This window comes from Brachycentrus maculatus, unplaced genomic scaffold (assembly GCF_059751285.1).
Source record: "Brachycentrus maculatus isolate JH-2025_06_01 unplaced genomic scaffold, ASM5975128v1 h1tg000196l, whole genome shotgun sequence".
NCBI classification, from domain to species: Eukaryota; Metazoa; Arthropoda; class Insecta; order Trichoptera; family Brachycentridae; genus Brachycentrus; species Brachycentrus maculatus.
In genome coordinates this window covers 1,695,351-1,712,230 of record NW_028280947.1, presented here as the reverse complement: position 1 = coordinate 1,712,230, position 16,880 = coordinate 1,695,351, and the positions used below count along the sequence as shown (strand labels likewise).

General features: G+C 30.8%; 1 protein-coding gene and 1 non-coding gene across 4 annotated transcripts in view; one reads left to right on the top strand and one right to left on the bottom strand.

The window, feature by feature from the left end:
* mtd (TLD domain-containing protein mustard) overlaps positions 1–16,880 on the bottom strand; it is a 315,010-nt gene that overhangs the window by 231,776 nt on the left and 66,354 nt on the right. The window lies entirely within an intron of this gene.
* Positions 6,618–6,690, top strand: TRNAR-UCG (transfer RNA arginine (anticodon UCG)). The gene has a single exon. It is a non-coding gene; the product is annotated as a tRNA-Arg (tRNA).

The window sequence follows — 16,880 nt, the reverse complement described above, 5'->3', positions numbered from 1 at the left end:
AACTCTTTCCTATTTAATAATTGTTTTCTTTTCAAAATCGTATAATTATTTCGGTGAAAACTTATTTTTTTCAAAACAAAAACGGTGTTTTAAAAAAGAAAAATCGATTACCTTAAATGTTACCTTCTGGATTTAGAGAAAAAAAATATCTTGTTTTTCCCATATCAAAATTGTTGTATTACACTGAAGAACACAATGTTTCTGGTAGACAAATACTTCAATTCCAAGTTTTCCTCGGACTTCCTCTGAGACAGCGTCCGCCTGGTCAGCTAATAAATTATCTTGTTTTCAATATACATATGTTTTTCGAAGAAAAACTTATTGATTAATACAAAAACGGTGTTTTGAGCAAAAAATAAAATTTAAGTAAAATGTTGCCCGGGTTGAAAGGAAATTAAATTACGGGCTATCGATTATCCTGCCTTAATAATAATACATTTATACCAACTTATTTTTTTTACAAAATTGTTAGTAATAACCACTCACCGAGATTTTTATATCTACCGGTTTCCTGACGTACCTGTCTCTTCGTCAGGACAATCACTACCACAGTTTGCATGCTGTGGTAGTGATTGTCCTAACGAAGATATGGGTACGTCTCGAAACCGGTAGACATAAAAATCTCAGTGATTGGTTATATACTAATATTATTAACATTTTTGTAAAAAAAAAGTAAAAATGACTAACCACAAAGTAAATGCTTTAAATATAATAATATTGATAATATCCGTCCGCCTCCGTAGTGTAATGGTTAGCATGCTCGCCTACCGTTCTGGAGGTCCCGGGTTCGATTCCCAGGGGGGTTTAATAAATATAAGTGATTTTTTCACTCTAATATTAATTCAATATTACACTGGACTGGTACCTGAAGTGGAGGGCTGATCACCTTTCCTTCATGTGTAATCGATCGAGATAACACTGCGTTTATATGAAGCAGTGCCCTATGCACCATTGGGGTGTGGTAAGGGATTTATTATTATTATTAAAAGTAAGAATAAACATTTATATACATATTAGTGAGTTCGTTGTAGTATTAGTGAGTTTATTTGAACCCTAATGCATAGAAGCAATTTCCCTTGTATGCATTAGGGTTAAGATTCGTATGGTGGTTTTATATGACTTATGCAACAGTATGGATCAATTCTTTCATTGCGACCCGACGTTGTCGACAAAAGTGGAACGGAATCATTGTGTAACAGTGGGTGGATGGAAACTAGTGGAATAGGTCAGGCTGTTTGAAATAATGCACGAGATGTGAATGAACTCAGCAAGTCATTGAGCTGCCATCGCCCACTCCTTTCAAGAACGTCGTAAATAAAAAAACTTCATGGCGTCGAAAATTGTTACAACAAGCAATAATGTCCAACTGTCACTTGGTCACTTTTGCTTGTAAAGAAAATAAACATCAATGCAGTTAGTCATTTTTAACAAGTCAAAATATTATACTTCTAAGTTTAAATCGCTCTGGGATTTTTTTCAGGGCAGTATGAAGCTAGTAAGATGTCAAATAGTTAATAAGCACGTTTTTGTTAAAACTGCAGTTGGTCACTCTCCCCTGTATGACTACGATATCGCTCACTCCTTTCAAGAACGTCATAAATCAAAAAACTTGATTTTTCAGGAGACCGTTTCTAAAGTTTAAAAATACAACACAGTGTATTGCAAATAAATATCAAGCCACTTATTGAACTTTTTACTGTGCACCATATCTTTTTAGGTAAAACCTGAAGGTTTTTTCTCCATTTGAAAAATATTGAGTATGTTTAAAAAATAATCAAACAAACCTTTTCTTCAAAATGCAAAAATAACATTTTCTGGCCTGTAGCGGGTAAATATTAAGTTTAAAATATGCCTCTTTTGCTGGGATATAGTACATTTTCTGGGCACTCCGAAAACATGCACAACTGAAAATTGACGATTTTTGATTTATGACGTTCATGAAAGGAGTGAGCGACATTTCGTAGATCACACAGGACATTGTTTTTTTATTAAAAAAAAACCTTCCCTTCCCGCCGATATGTATTTGGTACAACTATTATATCGATTGTTGCGCGGTATAATCGATAATTTTTATTTTTATTTTTATTTATTCGAGAATTGTACAGCTTACATATAAAAAAATTATATAAAACAAAAGTTACATTAACAGTTATAAACATAACATTACATTGACAAAAAATAGTTACGTTAAAAAAAAGCCAATTAAACAATTCCACAATTATGTTATAAAACTATTAAAAAACATTCAGAGATTAAACAAAAAACAAAAAAATAAAAAAAAGGTTTTTATTTATAAAATAATAGATTTAGCAGGAAGGAGAAGGAAAGGAGAGGAATTAATAAGGGTGGTTAAAGGATTTTATTTTATTTTATTTTTTTTCCTGAAATTATCCGGAACATTGGTCTGTATGTTCCCGATAGCTACCTAAGACAGCGTCGGCATAGATTGTTTCACATTACTATACACAGGATCAACCTGCCGATGTTTATGCCTGTAGGAAGACCTTTAGCAATAGTATTCTAGCTTATTTTCGATTTTCGTTAATGTATACGCTATTTTTAATGTGTAAGTAAATTATAAAAAAATAAATTGAATTGAATTGAATTGAAAAAACAGGCCACAAGGCCTACACCAAGCAGTAGAAGAAGAAGAACAACAATGTAGAGGCTAGATTGTTCGTGCAATAGCATATTGATTAGTTGACAAAAATCTGAAGCCGTAGCAAGTCCATTGCAAAGCGTTTCCGCCTCTGTGTATTGGCGTGTAGCTCTCTGGCATTACGGTGTTCGTGTCGCTGAAAAATTACATCGGCTTAACCTTTCCCTCACGGTATTTACTACAAGACTTTAAAAATGAGAATACCAATATAAAATCTAATAGACACCGGCTCAGAATTTTTGTATTCCTTCATCATATAATGCGTATATCATAAAAGTATTATAATATTATACAAGTATTTTGTCCGCCTCCGTAGTGTAATGGTCAGCACGTTCGGCTACCGTACTGGAGGTCCCGGGTTCGATTCCCAGGGGGGTCAAATAAATATAAGTGATTGTTCACTATTATATTTATTCAATATTACCTTGGACTGGTACCGGAAGCGGAGGGCTGATCACCTTTCCTTCATGTGTTAACGATCAAGATAACACTGCATTTATATGATGCAATGCCCTATGCACCATTGGGGTGCGGATAAGGGTTTGAATGAATGAATGAAAATTATATATTGTAGTAATTCCTTTGCAGCGACGGAAATTAATATTTTGTAAAGAAATCGGGGATAAAATCACCAAGCACAAACGATTCCCAGTGTGTGCGTGCGTGCCGTGCTTTGCGTACACACGCACGTCATAGCGTATTTAAGTAGCGCGCAGGTCGTCCTCCGCGGTGGTCGTGTCGCTGCGTTAGCTATTGCGGCTACTTGCGATGATTTTTTATCTCGTTTTCAGATATTTAGACCTGAAGATGAAAGCATAGCTTCCGAAGCTAGTCGTTAAAATAAAATAAATATAGCTTAAGTGGCACAAAACAAGTGTTTTCTTTTACAATTTCATCATGTCTTACCACAAAGTGAATACCGAAACAGTAAATAAAATATTTAGGAATATTCACATTTTTGCAGTTTTTAAATCTTATTTTCATATGGTGTACAAAATAAATTTCATATAATTTTTTTTTAACACCGTAAGGGAATGGTTAAAGGAATTACCCGCAAAACTCCTACTTTAAGAGGTTTGTCTGCAGGTAGGATAGTAAGGATAAAGAAGATAAAATGTGAAAAATACCCAGACCAATTGAAAAAAAAACGTTTTTTAGTACCGTAAGGGAAAGGTTAAATACCCTTTGCTTCGGTTATTATCTAAGAAATTAGCTCAACTCATACAATTTAATCCCAACAGCGACCGTCTGCATAGAAATTTACTCGAGAATCGAGTCGAAAATTATTGGTTTTCTAAATTATGGACATTTCGGAATCTCTCTTAGTGGAAACGCCAAATGTAATGGAAACATCAAACGTTCATATTTCGGGACGAAGTTGACAGAAAGTGGGGTGGGAAATACACACTGTCAACCTACTTACAAGAGAAACTTACGAGAAAATATATTTCGTAGATATATTAACAACATATTTTTCAAAGTAAAATCTTTCATTTTTTTCATTTTTTTTTTCATTCAAACCCTTATCCGCACCCCAATGGTGCATAGGGCACTGAATCATATAAACGCAGTGTTATCTCGATCGTTAACACATGAAGGAAAGGTGATCAGCCCTCCGCTTCCGGTACCAGTCCAAGGTAATATTGAATAAATATAAGAGTGAAAAAATCACTTATATTTATTTGACCCCCCCTGAGAATCGAACCCGGGACCTCCAGTACGGTAGCCGAGCGTGCTGACCATTACGCTACGGAGGCGGAAAATCTTTACTGAATTGAATTAATTGCAAAAATACCTTTCGTTTACTTTAATAGACATTAGTTTGTTGGTTTTTTTTTTATATAAACATGTTTTATGTGTCAATATATTTCAGTATATAAACATGTTTCATGTGTCAATACCATTTGTTAAAGAAAGCTTTACAAAAATCACTTTATTCCTATATATATGTCACTATTTTACTGAAATATAATAAGTCATATTACTACCAAAAAAACATGAAATATACTGAAATAATCAGCAACATACAGAAATATTCTAAAACAAATAACAAATTAAAAAAAATCATAACACGCTGGAATTTTTATTCAATATTTCAGGTGTGGTAAAATATCCTGAAAAACTGAAATATTCTGAAATGAAATACGCCTCAATGAACTAAAAGTATCTGAAATTCACTGATATCAATTTAATTAACCTTAAATATAATTATATTGCAATTTAAATACTAATGTTACCAAAAATATTGTGTTCAATATATTGAATAATATGAAACTTGACGAAATAAAATTAAAAAAACTAACTAACTAACCATCACGCCGCTTCCCCGCAGGGGTAGGCATTAAAATTAAACATTCTGAAATAACCCGAAACGAGTTTGAATAATGTGAAATGTACTCAAATAGCCTTAAACAATTTCACTCGGCAGTCACTTTGTGGTAAAATCTATCCATTTAAATTAATGTTTTATATTATTATTTTGATTTTTTGAAAATTATTTTTGTTAATTTAATTTTTTTTATATCTTTTTATATATATTTTTTATAATATGAAAATAACTCCTGTAATTGGAGATAATCCAGATTTAATGTTTTACTTGGTAAATACCACTTTTTCTTAAAATCTACTGTGACACGTGTTTCTATGCATATGGGTGTTTTAAAATGATGCGGAATGCATCGAAACACATGTCACAGTAGATTTTAAGAAATAGTGGTATTTACTAAGCCTTAAATACACTTAAATATAGCCTATGATGGTCGTCAACCCCGTAAATGCCCAGACTTCCATATTCTTCTTCATCTTTGATGAGATGTCAAAAAATAACACTGAATTGTAATGAATTAATACAAAACTTACCCGCAAATATCTGGAAATATCCAAATATAAGAATTATCTGAAAATATGCTGAATATCCTGATGAATGTGAACAGTACTGAATAAAATAAGGTATTCTGAAACGTTCTCTAAATCTTTGTTCCGCCGCGTGTGTGCCACGGCACACTAGTGTACCGTGATGATTAGTTGGTGTGCCGCGGCAAAAAGCCTAGTTTTGTGAAGATAGCACACCTAGAACTACCTGAAAGCTATGAGCGCGAGGCGTTTTGTAGCGCGAAGAGCGTGCGAATTAGGATTTCCGTCTCTGACTACTATGAAATAAAACAGTAAATAAAGAGAGCCCGAGGACGATCAACGAAGAGTTGACAGTAGCCATATCAATAATTGTTCCAAATTTCTATCACATGCGCTCAGTTAAGAAGGGTCACAATTCGCATCAAACATCATGTGTTTTCAGATTTTATTAATATTAATAGTAAATAAATTTTAAATACATTTGGTTTTCTTTTGGAGTACCTCTAAAAATTCTTGATTTAGCATGAAAAGTTTGCGGAACACTGCTCTAAATGACCCAAAATATTCCCTAAGCAATCTTATATAAATAAATTTAAATCAATAACCTAAAATTTATTATCGTTACCTAAAACACTTTAAAAAAATCAGTGATAAAGAGATATATGCTAAATATCCTGAAATATCCTGAAATATTCTGAAATAGCGTAAAACGATACTGAGTTATCTGAAATACAAGACAAGACACACTTGTGACAATCGTATAAACGAGAAATCAACCAAGAACATACAAAAATAACCAGAAATATCTCGAAAAATGGTGAATATCCCAAATAATATGAAAAATGCTAAAATAAACGGAAAACGTAAGTAAAACAAAGAGAAGAAATAATTCGGCATTAATTTACGTAATAAATTTATTGCTTACATGACAATCAACATACGTACATAGGTGTCCGCATCACACAGATTAAAAATGTATGTTTTGTGTCATCAAATATGTATTCATTACGTGTTAAATCGCAAGGCAACAAAATTATATTTAAATATTTTTAGCTGAAAAAAATGTATTGTACAATATATTGTTTTATTTGAATGATCTCTATAAGACCGTGTGGCCTAATGGATAAGGCGTCGGACTTCGAATCCGAAGATTGCAGGTTCGAGTCCTGTCTCGGTCGCAACATATTTTTTTTTATACCAGGGAATAATGAATTATAGAATCTGTTAATCCATTTGTTTCGGATATAGTCACGAAGATAACACTTTTTTATATTCTACAACACTTTCGACTTACAAAAAAAGATTGATATTTACATTTTCCTACAAACGCATAATTTTGGCATAAAAAGTGTGCAAAACTGTTTCTAATTTTTACATTTTTGTGATGGTCAGCACGGTCGGCTACCGTTCTGGAGGTACCGGGTTCGATTCCCAGGGGGGGTCAAATATATGTAAGTGATTTTTTCACTCTAATATTTATTACCCGGGACTAGTACCTGAAGCGGAGTGCTGATCACCTTTCCTTCGTGTGTTAACGATCAAGACAACACTGCGTTTATATAATGCAGTGCCCTATGCACCATAGGAATGCGCATAAGGGTTTGAATGATACGAATATATTTAATGTCACTACGATCACTTCACATTTTTTAAACTCGCACGTGAAACGACGATGAATAACGTGTATAAATTGATCACTTAAACCAGGCTATTACAGGTCGCAAGCCATGTAAATACCCAGACTTCTTTATTCTCCTTTATCCATGTTGAGATGTTAATCACTTTATACACCTGTAACATTCGCCATTCTACCCATGATTGACAACTACATTTCTCAATTTTTGAAACTCGATACATATTTTCGAATGATATGATATGATATGATAATACGTCATTAAAAATACGTCATTAAAACCGTCTTAAAAATAGAAAATCATATTTTTAGTATGTAAAATAATTTGGTAGTTGGAATCTTGCATACATTTAAAAGGGTTTCTGCAAAATATATGTGTATGTTTGTGTGAATTCCATTTTTTTTTCTTAATTTATTTAGAGATCAAAATATAAAAAAAATGTTACAGTATTGCTATATATCAATGATATACCATATCGCTCACTCCTTTAACAACGTCATATATCAAAAATCGACAATTTTTATTTGTGCATGTTTTCGGAATGCCCAGAAAATATACTATATCTCAGAAGAAGAGCAATATTTTTAACTTAATATTTACCTGCTACAGGGCAGAAAGTGTTGTTTTTGCATTTTGAAGAAGAGGTATTATTTTTAAAAATATATTTAATATTTTTCAAATGGAGAAAAAACATTCAGGTTTAACTTAAAAAGATCTGTTGCACAGTAAAAAGTTCAATAAGTGGCTTGATATTCATTTTTAATACATTGTAATATATTTTGAAACTTTAAAAACGATCTCCTGAAGTTTTTTGATTTATGACGATGTTGAAAGGAGTGAGCAATATGGTATATTAATTTAATGCAGAAATATATAGAGCATTGGTAGAGCACATCAGGCTTTGAAGAACTCGAATCCTCTTTAAATGTACCTGCGATACGACTCATCGGAACATCGGAAATGCATTCGTGTCTAAGTATGACATAACTATTTCCTATTCCATTTCCTTACGAATCGACTATTCTCTCATTCTAACAAATGTACGATAATTTCCTCGATTGAGTCATCATTCGAGTATGCAATATTAATTTAAATTAAGGAAAAACAACGGAAGCGGTTTGACGTGGACAGTGTATGCCGCGACCTGACCTAGATGCGAGGAGAGGCCTGCCGGTAGACGACACATTATCATGTTTCCGGTTGCCATGGCTACCCTGCTAACAACCCTAGCTCGCACTAAAACAAGGGAGGTTTATCGTTACCCGTGATTCTAGAGTCTATGCTGCCCTGGTGTATTTCAAACATTGTTTGATACTTTTATACAAAATAATAAAATATTTTTGGAGATATTGAAAACTAAAAAAACTGACTAAATAACCATCACGTCTGCAGGGGTAGGCAATAAAAAAAATTGTCTTTGCAAATAATCTTCAACTCTTTTGCATTCATGCATTTCCCCATATATCGCTCCATTCCTTTCAAGAACGTCATAAATCAAAAAACTTGATTTTTCAGGAGAACGTTTTTAAAGTTTAAAAATATAATAAAATGTATAAAAAATACATATCAAGCCACTTATTGAACTTTTTACTGTGCAACAGATCTTTTTAGGTAAAACCTGAAGGTTTTTTCTCCATTCAAAAAATATTTAGTTTGTTAAAAAAAAATTAAACAATACCTTTTCTTCAAAATATATATGTTTGTCACTTATACTGTAGTTAAAAATTAAAGCAGCACTTTAACGAGTATATTAACATTTTTGGTTGTTCTTTTGTTTTACATATTTACATATCGCTCACTCCTTTCAAGAACGTCATAAATAAAAAAACTTGATTTTCAGGAGAACGTTTTTAATGTTTTAAAATATAATAAAATTTATTAAAAATAAATATCAAGCCACTTATTGAACTTTTTACTGTGCAACAGATCTTTTTAGGTTTTTTCTCCATTTGAAAAATAACTAGTTTATTTTTTTTTAAGTAAACAATACGTTTTCTTCAAAATGCAAAAACAACATTTTCTGCCCTGTAGCGGGTAAATATTAAGTTAAAAATATGCCTCTTTGGCTGGGATATAGTACATTTTCTGGGCATTCCGAAAACATGCACAACTAAAAATTGTCGATTTATTATTTATGACGTTCTTGAAAGGAGTGAGCGATATGTTTGCTTCCTAATGGCTTGTACAATGGTGAAGAACTATAACAAATATTTCATGTATTCTCGTTTGAGAATGCCATAACTAGGTGAAACAATTGTCACAATAATAATTTTTACGTGTTTTTTTTAAATAAAATTTAACTTAGTAGACGCAAAAAATCTGCGTTTGATTGAAAATACTTACAAATTAAACGCCAAATCAATAAAAAACAAATATTCATTGAAATGGTCTTTTTCAGGGTCACTAAAAAATCTCCCTGAACGATTGTTTCGCTACTGATGTTCAGTTGCAAAGGCAGAACCGACAGCCGTAGAGCTGTAGATACGTAGATGTAACAATATACATATAATATCTATATATCCCGGGATCCCAATCACTCTTATCACGTGTTTTCTCCCTCCGTTCGCCGTTTGAGCGATCCGAGCATCAGATTTTACGTCGTAAAGAGTTACTCCACACCCTTTCGGTGAAATTACAAATCGACTTTGTCGACGTGTAATTTGGACCTACATACGTATATTCTTATATACTAAATATTTTACGAACTACGTATGTAGGGCTCTATAGTATACTGGTTAGAATATTTGGCTACGATGATGGAGGTCCAGGGTTCGATTCACACAAAAGTAAAAATTAATATTTGTGTTTTTTTTACTCTTATATTAAGTAAATAGCAACCCTGGAGTAGCACCTGAAGCGCAGGGGTGATCATCTTGCATTTGTATAATAAGTGATAAATGAACATTGTTTTAATTTGATGCAGTGCCTTATGCACCATTAGGTGAGTGGAATGAATGTACACACTTTTTATGTACCTACTATAATGCTCGATTATTCAAAATCTTAAATCCCCTACAGTTATTTACCGATTATTTTAATATTTTGACACAACGTTACAAACGAATACGCTGTATAAACATATGTGACAGGTTTTACCCGACCCAGGTAAAAGTATATTTTATGTGAATTATGCTCATGGCTTACAGCATGCTTCTTAAAAGACCTATCATTAATATATATATATATATATATATATATATATATATATATATATATATATATATATATATATATATATATATATATATATATATATATATATATATATATATATATATATATATATATATATATATATATATATATATATATATATATATATATATATATATATATATATATATATATATATATATATATAAATATAATATATATAAATATATATATATATATATATATATATATATATATATATATATATATATATATATATATATATATATATATATATATATATATATATATATATATATATATATATATATATATATATATATATATATATATATATATATATATATATATATATATATATATATATATATATATATATATATATATATATATATATATATATATATATATATATATATATATATATATATATATATATAAAAATATATATATATATATATATATATATATATATATATATATATATATATATATATATATATATATATATATATATATATATATATATATATATATATATATATATATTTATATATAGTATAAATATAAATATATAAATATATATTAATATTTATATATATATATATATATATATATATATATATATATATATATATATATATATATATATATATATATATATATATATATATATATATATATATATATATATATATATATATATATATTATATATATATATATACATATATATATATATATATATATATATATATATATATATATATATATATATATATAAAAAAAAATATATATATATATATATATATATATATATATATATATATATATATATATATATAAACTATGCGCAGGCTTTATATGAAAATCATAAAATATTAGGAGGTGGACAGATTTTAGCTAGAACAAGACAGAAATCATCCCTTCATAATACACTCTCTTCTTTATTAGTGTCATCTTTCTTCCCCGAGACAAGGACAGATATCACATCTTCCGTCTTTGTTCATCGTCAACAAATGCGTCACACTTTATCAAAGTCCACAAAATAAAAGGGTTTGCTCACACAGGTACTCCTTTTTGTAAAATCGGAAAAATTACACACTCAAAAATTATCTATGGTGTATAATAGAAAATGAAAAATAAGTACTGCTAACGGTGAAATATTCTGTTCTACTACTGCTAATATAGATTCTATAAATATGTAAAGATTGTGATATATATAATTTTTTTTTGGATTAGGGAACATGCAACAACGCTTTGAACCCTATCAAAATAGAAGCCATTAAAAAAACAATAATTCTTCAATTATAAATGGGTGATAAATATAAAGAAAACCCCGTCTTCGAGATAACAAAGCGATTTCACAATAGCAAAATGAAATAGCGAGCAATTCCGACATAAATTCAAACTAAATATTTCGATAAAATTCCTACACATATTAAAAAAATGAAAGTTATTTAAATTCTCACAAATAAATTTAAATATGCCAATCGAAAAAAAAACATACAAAATTTATTTAAAAATTAAAAAACATTTATTTTCTGGGTCTTTATTTTAAGAAAAAAACTGTTTGAAAATAACTCCTGTAATTGGAGATAATCCAAATTTTGTGAACAAGTATTTGGACACACTCAAAATGTTGTACGCACATGCCCAGCTATTGAAACTGTCAAAAATACAACCAGGGAATCAGAAATCGGTCCGTCAAACCTTTCCCAATATCCAATGGAGCGACAGTGTAGCCGAGCTTGGCGGCGTGTAAACAGGCTCACCCCCGAAGGTGGAAGACGGTGGCGGGAGGCGAAAGGGGGTGGCGGGCGGTACAGGTCGATACGGGCGCCCAAGGTCAAGCATGTCCCTTTGTGTGCGGAGACTCGACGGCAGAGAGGACAATCTGTACCGGCTGGGGATAGGGCGCGCGCTACAGCCGACCACTCTCGACTCGTGTGCTCCTGGTAGATTTTTCTAAAAACTTTGACGTCACTAGACTTGAAAATGAAAATTTTTGCAACTTTTTGTATAGAGGTCTCTCTACATATTGTCATTAATCGTTTCACGTGAACATATTGTGCGTAGGGCACTGTATTGTGTTTTGTTTTTGCCTGGCATACTTATGTGTTCCTGATATTTTTTTAGCTTTTGACATTTACCATGACTATGGATTTTCTTTTTTTTTTGTCACTATGTACACTTGAAAATAAAAAACTTTGCAACTTTTTGTGTAGGGGAATGTCTAAACATTATCGTTCATCGTTTCACGCGAACTTATTGTGCGTAGGGCACTGCACTAGATTGATACTGTGTTATTTTTGTCTGGCATATTTATGTGCTCCTCATATTTTTTAGCTTTTGACATTTACAAGTATTTTCTATGCCTATTTTCTTGCTTTTTCTGTCACAAGACTTTAAAATAAAAATCTTTGCAAATTTTTGTGTAGAGGTCTGTCTACACAGTATCATTGATTGATACTGTATTTTTTTGTCAGCAGACCACTCTCGACTCGTGTGCCCCTGGTAGATTTTTCTAAAACTTTGATGTCTAGACTTGAAAATAAAAATCTTATAATTTAAACTTTTTGTATAGAAGTGTATCTACATATTATCATTTACCGTTTTACGCGAATTTATTTTGCGTAGGGCACTGCATTGGTTTGATACTGAGCTATTTTTGCCTGGAATACGTATGTAATATTTATGTTCTCCTGTTGTTTTTTAGCTTTTGACATAAAATATTTTCAATGACTATTATCCTGATTCTCTCGTTTTTTTGTTTGTTAAAATATTTAAGGCTGAGATTTCTAACGTTCAATATCAAAACGCGACCGGCCACGCTAGGGGCTAGACGTCTTTCAGCGAACTTTTTAAAGAATAATATTTATTTCGGAATAAGGCGAATGTATTTCTTATCGTTTGTTTAACTCTTTACCCTGAAATAACGCTTTTCTTTTCAAAACCATATATTTATTTCAAAGAAAAACTCATATTTTCAATACAAAAACGGTGTTTTATGAAGAAAAAATCAATTATGTCAAATTTTACCTGGATTTTGAAAAAAATAAGTTGTGATTTATCGAATACTGGGCCTTAACAAAGCGTTTTCATAATTTATTCCAAGTGTCATGTTTATAAGCAAAAATTCAATTATTTTAAATGTTTCCTGGGTTAAAATAAATTTATGTTGCGATTTATCGTATATCGGGCCTCAATGATTTAGAACTATATATCTTCAAAATCTACTCGTTTTGAATCTTCATTGTATTAATATCTCGTAAATGTTTCCGGGCAAAGCAAGTCATTGATAGTTCGTGTGATTTAATGTACCAGTTGCATTAATGAGGAAGTAACAAAGATGATAAATTCCGTGTCAATTTGAACGACTCATTTATGTATGCAAGCGAGAAGAACAATTTACATAAAACATTACAAACTATCAGTTATTATCAGTACAAGAACTGAGAGTGATGAAATCACTTATATTGCACTTACATCAGTACAAAATAAGATTGCATGCTATTACAATGATATATTGTGTCTAGAGTATTTATAACTTCATCATAAATATAGGTACTTCATACACAAGAAGATCAAAAAGTTGTTTATTATTTACGTATAAAAAGAAAAATTCTGTCGTATTAAACTTCTCAGCTTAGATGAAGAATAATATAGAAGTCTGGGCATTTACGGGACAAACGACCTTCATGGGCTGGTTTAAGCTGGTTTAAATATTTTTACACACGTGTAACATTCACCAATTCTACCCATGATTGTCAATCATCGTTAGAATTGGTGAATGTTACACGTGTGTAAAGTGATCACTTAAACACCTATGACTATAGTAAATGCTCAGACTTATTCTTCTTCATGTTGAGATGTCAAAAAATAATATATTTTTTTTAATTTAAGTTTTTTATTTTATAAAATTCAATAAATCGTCCTATTTGTTTTTTACAACATGCAATTTGAAGCTAAAAACCTGTAAGAAAATGGTAAAATTTTAGTTATATAAAAAAAATTCCTAAAGCCTTATAGTAATTTATTTTTTATTTATTATTTTGCATTTCACAATTTATTATAATTACAAGTCCAAAAAACATATTAATACAAAAGCATGGACTGTGTATACATTTTATTTTACATACCATATGTTATAAGAAAGGGCTCTGGCAAAAAGTGCGGTCATTAAAATGTGGTATTAGATAGTAAATAAATAAAAATGATTGCGAATTTCATCATACATTCGAACCAGTCAGCTTCGACTTTTTCGTTCTTTTTTACTGTAATAAGGGGTCTAGAAAATTTGTAAAAATGTTATGTTTAATAAAAAATGTAAAAATGTTATAAGTAAAAATGTTATGAGTATTTATAAATTAAGGTTCGTCCGTAAAAAATGGTAAATAAATAAAAATAATAACTAATTTCATCATACATTCGAACCAGTCAGCTTCGACTTTTTCGTTCTTTTTTACTGTAATAAGATGGAACTAGTAATTTTGTAAAAATGTTATATTAAATAGAATTATATACAATATAAATTAAAGTGCGTCTTATAGTGAGTAAAAAACGGTGAATAAATAAAAATTATTACTATTTTCGCCATACATTTAAACGAGTCAGATTCTATTTTTTCCACCTTTTTACTGTAAAAAGGTGGTGGGTCTAGTAATTTTGTAAAAATGTTTTATTAAAAAAAAAATTGTAAACTAAAGTGCGTCTTATAGCCAGTAAAAATAGGGTAAATAAGATGAAAGCAAATTTCACCATACATTCGAACGAGTCAGCTTCGACTTTTTCGTTATTTTTACTGTTATAAGGGGGTCTAGTAATTTTCTAAAAATGTTATATTAAAAAATATATATTTAAATTAAGGTACGTCTTATTGTTAGTAAAAATACGGCAAATAAATAAAAATGATAGCAAATTTCACCATACATTCGAACGAGTCCGCTTCGACTTTTTCGTTCTTTTTACTGTTATAAGGGGGTCTAGTGATTGCCAGATCGGAGAACTTATTTAAGAACATAAATCTAAGAGGATTGCTGCAAACGATGGCCCGAAGCCCGCCCCTCACCCGGCTATATTGACAAATGGCCATATGTGTGCGGAGAATTGGGTAGGTGACTCGTGTATTGTGAAATGAGGATATATGGAGGTCGTGTGAAGCTTCATTAGCCTGCTGAAACCGACCCTTGAAGAATCCACGGGCGAGAGAGATATATCTGCACGAAAATTCTCTCAAACAAACGTAAAATAGCCGTAATGGAACTTGTATACAGCATGGATGAAAAGTTTCCTACGTAATAAAAATAACTAAGGGTGTACGCTCAAAAATACAAAGTCAGTCGCGACCGGCTGTCTGAGAATTGAAAAAAATACATATTACTATATCTCAGAAGAAGAGCAATATTTTTAACTTAACATTTACCTGCTACAGGGCAGAAAGTGTCGTTTTTGCATTTTGAAGAAAAGGTATTGTTTAATTATTTTTTTTTTTAAAAAGTAAATTTTTTTCTAATGGAGAAATAACCTTCAGGTTTTACACAAAAAGATCGGTTGCATAGTAAAAAGTTCAATAAGTGGCTTGATATTTATTTTTAATACATTGTTTTATATTTTTTAACTTTAAAAACGTTCTCCTGAAAAATCAAGTTTTTTGATTTATGACGTTCTTGAAAGGAGTGAGCGATATATCCGCACGAAAATTCTCTCAAACAAACGTAAAATAGCCGTAATAGAACTTGTATACAGCATGGATGAAAAGTTTTCTACATAATAAAATTAATTAAGGGTGTACGCTCAAATATAAAATGTCAGTCGCGACCGGCTGTATGAGATTTAAAAAAAATATGTATTGAAAAAAAAGTTTTTTTTTAAATCCCTACCAATACTAGCTTCATAACTATTTTTTTTACATATATATATAAATTATGAAAAAAACCTTTTTTTTTAAATACAAAAACTTAGTAAAAAACAAACTAATAAAAAAAAATTAAGCAGAAAATTCAATTATAATAAATGTTTCCTGGGGTTTTTGTCCGCCTCCGTAGTGTAATGGTCAGCACGCTCGGCTACCGTTCTGGAGGTCCCGGGTTCGATTCCCAAGGGAGGTAAAATAATTATAAGTGATTTTTTTCACTGTAATATTTATTCAATATTATCCTGGACTGGTTCCTGAAGCGGAAGGCTGATCACCTTTCCTTCATGTGTAAACGATCAAGATAACACTGCGTTTACATGACGCAGTGCCCTATGCACCATTGGGTACGGATAAGGGTTTTTTTTTGGGTTTTTAAAAAAAAAAGCTGCTTTTTATTGTGTCCAAACCCTTGTCCACAAACCTGGGTTTTCCGTTTTAAATTCTTTTAAATTTTTGACATAACATACATAAAGAAGAATATGGATTTTTGAGTATTTAAAAGGTTTACGACTTACAATAGGCTTGTTAAGCCATCATTTTACACACGTGTAATATTCCATACTTCCCAAATCAACTAACTATTTAACTAACTAACCATCACGCCGCTTCCCCGCAGGGGTAGGCAGAGAGAATAGAGCGCCACA